General features: G+C 47.4%; 1 pseudogene; it reads right to left on the bottom strand.

Annotated features, from left to right (window-relative positions):
- Window positions 1-4,321: 4,321 nt before the first annotated feature.
- Window positions 4,322-4,413, bottom strand: LOC130343149 (U2 spliceosomal RNA; annotated as a pseudogene).
- Window positions 4,414-5,600: the final 1,187 nt, after the last annotated feature.

Genomic DNA, 5,600 nt, shown 5'->3' with positions numbered 1-5,600 from the left:
GAGGAGGCTATGCAAGTGGATCGGTCTCGCCTGACCCATGAAGAGAGGACTCGCCGTAGGGATAAAAATTTATGTCTGTACTGCGCTAGTACCGAACATTTCCTGGTGGATTGCCCTATTCGTCCTCCACGTCTAGGAAACGCACGCACGCACCTAGCTCACGTGGGTACGAAGTCTGCTTCTCCACGTCTCACGGTGCCCGTGCGGATTTCTCCTTCTGCCAACTCCTCCTTCTCAGCCATGGCCTGCTTGGACTCTGGTGCCTCTGGAAATTTTATTCTGGACTCTTTGGTGAATAAGTTCTGCATCCCAGTGACCCGTCTCGCCAAGCCGCTCTACATTTCCTCGGTCAACGGAGTTAAATTGGACTGCACCGTGCGTTAATGCACAGAACCCCTCGTAATGTGCATTGGACCCCATCACGAAAAGATTGAATTGTTCGTCCTTCCCAACTGTACCTCTGAAGTCCTCCTCGGTCTGCCATGGCTCCAGCATCATTCTCACACCCTTGACTGGACCACTGGGGAGATCAAGAATTGGGGCCCTGCCTGCCCCAAGAAATGCCTCATGTCTCCTCCCAGTCCCGTCAGGCAAGCCTCGGTGCCTCCTCCTACACCTGGTCTCCCCAAAGCCTATCAGGACTATACTTTGCCTCCTCATAGCCCCTGTCCTGGTAACACTCTGCCCCGTGCCAAGCTTCACCCTCTGCCCCCCCTCCCCATTCCCACTCCTGCTGAACTGCCGGATATTGATGAGGAAACCCTACAATCGCTCCCAGTGTCCTCATCCCACGTGAAGCAATTGCCGGACAAAAAAAGGGGGAGATATAAGGGGGGGGTACTGTTACGCCGAGCGCTCCGGGTCCCTGCTCCTCCCCGGAGCGCTCGCGGCGTTTCTCTCTCTGCAGAGCCCCGGTCAGACCCGCTGACCGGGAGCGCTGCACTGACATTGCCGGCGGGGATGCGATTCGCATAGCGGGACGCGCCCGCTCGCGAATCGCATCCCAAGTCACTCACCTGTCCCGGCCCCCGGCTGTCATGTCCTGGCGCGCGCGGCTCCGCTCCTTAGGGCGCGCGCGCGCCAGCTCTCTAAGATTTAAAGGGCCAGTGCACCAATGATTGGTGCGTGGCCCAATCAGCCTAATTAGCTTCACCTGCTCCCTGGCTATATTACCTCACTTCCCCGGCACTCCCTTGCCGGATTTTGTTGCCTTGTTCCAGTGAAAGCGTTTAGTATTGTCCAAAGCCTGTGTTCCAGATCTTCTGCTATCCACATTGACTACGAACCTTGCCGCCTGCCCCGACCTTCTGCTACGTCTGACCTTGCCTCTGCCTAGTCCTTCTGTCCCACGCCTTCTCAGCAGTCAGCGAGGTTGAGCCGTTGCCGGTGGATGCGACCTGGTTGCTACCGCCGCAGCAAGACCATCCCGCTTTGCGGCGGGCTCTGGTGAATACCAGTAGCATCTTAGAACCGGTCCACCGACGCGGTCCACGCCAATCCCTCGCTGACACAGAGGATCCACATCCAGCTAGCCGAATCGTGACAGTGCTCTGTACTACACTGGGGAGGTGCGCTCTGTACTACACTGGGGAGGTGCGCTCTGTACTACACTGGGGAGGTGCGCTCTGTACTACACTGGGGGGGTGCGCTCTGTACTACACTGGGGAGGTGCGCTCTGTACTACACTGGGGAGGTGCGCTCTGTACTACACTGGGGAGTGCTCTGTACTACACTGGGAAGGTGCGCTCTCTACTACACTGGGGAGGTGCGCTCTGTACTACACTGGGGAGGTGCGCTCTGTACTACACTGGGGAGGTGCGCTCTGTACTACACTGGAGGGGGGCTCTCTACTACACTGGGGAGGTGCGCTCTGTACTACACTGGGGAGGGTGCACTCTGTACTACACTGGGGAGGTACGCTCTGTACTACACTGGAGGGGGGCTCTGTACTACACCCAGTATGTTTGTTTTTTCTCAGCCATGCTGTATGTTATAGACCGATTACTATGTATTATATTATTATTTCTAGGTATTATATTGTTACTGTGTATTATGTTATTACTAGGTATTATATTATTCTTACTGTATTTATTATTTTATTACTATGTATTATTTTATTACTATGTAGTATATTATTACTAGGCATTATGTTATTACCGTGTATTATATTATTATTATGTAGTATATTATTACTATGTATTATATTATTACTAAATATTATATTATTACAATGTATTAAATTATTATTACCATGTATTATTTTATTACTATATATTATATCATTATTACTGTTTATTATATTACTATGTATTATATTTTACTGTTTATTATATTACTATGTATTACATTATTACTGTATAGTATATTATTACTATGTATTATGTTATTACTATGTATTATATTATTACTGTATATTATATTATTACTATGTATTATATTATTACTGTGTATTATATCATTATTATGTATATTATTATTGTATATTATATTATTACTATGTATTATATTATTACTGTGTATTATATCATTATTATGTATATTATTATTGTATATTATATTATTACTATGTATTATATTATTACTGTGTATTATATCATTACGGTGTATTATGTTATTATTATCATATTTATATTATTACTGTGTATTATATTATTACTGTTTATTATATTACTATGTTTTACATTATTACTGTATAGTATATTATTTCTATGTATTATGTTATTACTATGTATTATATTATTACTATGTATTATATTATTACTGTATATTATTACTATGTATTATATTATTACTGTGTATTATATCATTACAGTGTATTATGTTATTATCATATTTATATTATTACTGTGTATTATTATACTATGTAGGATATATTATCAGTAGCTGCCACCAAGGAATTTGCGAGTCTTCCCCGGGGGCTCCAGCGATGCAGCGGGGGGGACAGGTGGATCTCAATCCTTTCAGGGACCGTGGGAGACTCGGAGCTGTATATATTATATACGGACATGATTCTGCTGACACCAGGGACCGCGAGGAGACAAGACTCAGGGGCTTCACTGGTGTAATCGCTTACATAACAATGTGATGAGTAGCAGGATCCTCAGAGACATGGGGCCACACAGCAGAAATGCCAGCGGAGGAGAGGGGCCCCATATGATATAATGATATATAAGTATAATCACCAGTAGTCTGGATGCTACATATTGGAAAACAAATAAAACTGAACTGAGCCTTTAATGCATCTAATATTTACTATGTGGTGTATACAGCTCCTGTGCAGAGTTATACTTTTTTTTTTTCTCTATCACCCAAAGTGCAAGAAAAAGTGCAAACGTGTCACACTAAAAAACGAGCATAAAGGATTCGGTTAGAGATGAGCGAACTTACAGTAAATTTGATTCGTCACGAACTTCTCGGCTCGGCAGTTGATGACTTTTCCTGCGTAAATGAGTTCAGCTTTCAGGTGCTCCAGTGGGCTGGAAAAGGTGGATACAGTCCTAGGAGACTCTTTCCTAGGAATGTGTCCACCTTTTCCAGCCCACCGGAGCACCTGAAAGGCTGAACTAATTTACGCAGGATCAACTGTCGAGCCGAGAAGTTCGTGACTAATCGAATTTACTGTAAGTTCACTCATCTCTAGATTCGGTCTATCGCTAAGCCCTTCTCCAACAGGAGAGAGGCCCCCCAACAAACCTACCCTTCACCTCCGGGCCAAAAGGCACCTGCAAGGATCCAGGTTCGATGCCCCTTTTCGCCGAAGCTACTAAGGGGCTGAAAATGCTCCTGGCTTCAACCAAGGTATCAGCCAAGGAGCCGTATACTGATGGTATCTTGACCGAAGCCAAGATGTCCAGGGCTTGCAGGGAGGTGAGGAACCAAATGGCCACACACAACTCCCCTAGACCACCAGGAGGGACACCCAGAAGGGCCACTGCATCCTGACAATCCTGTGTACAAAGGAAAACACGAAACGTGGCACAGTGACATACAAAAATAAAAAATAAGTGGACGAGTGCAGATATACTGCCCGATCCTCCGGCCAGATCTATAAAAATTTCCCCGATCCTAGCCAGAAGGCCGGGATACAAAGGGTGAGTGCCACAAGGTGAAGAGTGTATGGTGCAGTGCGTTCACTCAGTGAGTTATAACACCCAGGGAGTTTCGGCACCTCAGGGTCACCACTCCCTGAGGCACAGACGTACCTCATCTCTACACCCCTCTACCTCATGGCGAGACCCGGAGGAAACAGGTCACATCAGGACAGCCGTCGAGCTGATTCCTCAGAACCAGCCCCGGAACGCCCGGTACACCTGCTCCTTCCATGCAGCATCCATCCTGCATCAATGGTGAAGACCAAACCACTGATAAGAACAGATACTACACTTGATCTTAGCCAAAAGGCCGAGAAGCGATGTGCAGAGTTATACATTTCCATGGTAACAGACTGCAAACAAACTGTGTAGTCTGACCTGCATTACTTTGCCGGTCTCCTGCTTCTGTGTGGTCACCTCCTGAGTTCTGTAGAGGCCTCTGTGGTCCTTACAAGTCAATGATATTCTCATGTGGCTGGTGATAAATCCAAGAGATGGAGGAGGGAGACAGAGACCCAGAAAGACAGCAGAGAACTTAGGGGAAGGGAGAGGAATCTGCAACCACTGAGCTCTGAACCTGCAGATACACAGAAAGAAGAGACCATCTACATAGGGACCATCCACTGAACTCTGAACCTGAAGATTCACAGGGAGAAGAAGAGACCATCTACATAGAGATCTACAACTGACCTCTGAACCTACAGATCCACAAGAAGGAGAAGAGACCATCTACATAGGGACCATCCACTGAACTCTGAACCTGAAGATTCACAGGGAGAAGAAGAGACCATCTACATAGGGACCATCCACTGAACTCTGAACCTGAAGATCCACAAGAAGAAGAAGAGACCATCTACATAGGGACCATCCACTGAACTCTGAACCTGAAGATTCACAGGGAGAAGAAGAGACCATCTACATAGGGACCATCCACTGAACTCTGAACCAGAGATCTAGATTTGTCTTTGTCCACAGTGCGCAACATTATCAAGAAGTTTACACCCCATGGCCCTGTAGATAATCTCCGTGGGCGTGGACGGAAGAGAAAAATGTATGAAAGCTGTCACCGCAGGATAGCCCGGATGGTGGATAAGCAGCCCCAAACAAGTTCCAAAGATATTCAAGCTGTCCTCCAGGCTCAGGGAGCATCAGTGTCAGCGTGAACTATCCGTCCACATTTATATGAAACGCTATGAAGGAGACCCAGGAGGACCCCACTATGGAGGAGACCCAGGAGGACCCCACTATGGAGGAGACCCAGGAGGTCCCCACTATGGAGGAGACCCAGGAGGACCCCACTATGGAGGAGACCCAGGAGGATCCCACTATGGAGGAGACCCAGGAGGACCCCACTTCGGGGGAGACCCAGGAGGACCCCACTATGGGGGAGACCCAGGAGGACCCCACTATGGAGGAGACCCAGGAGGACCCCACTATGGGGGAGACCCAGGAGGACCCCACTATGGGGGAGACCCAGGAGGACCCCACTATGGGGGAGACCCAGGAGGA

This window comes from Hyla sarda, unplaced genomic scaffold, assembly GCF_029499605.1.
Source record: "Hyla sarda isolate aHylSar1 unplaced genomic scaffold, aHylSar1.hap1 scaffold_67, whole genome shotgun sequence".
NCBI classification, from domain to species: Eukaryota; Metazoa; Chordata; class Amphibia; order Anura; family Hylidae; genus Hyla; species Hyla sarda.
This window is presented reverse-complemented; position numbering and strand designations above follow the sequence as displayed.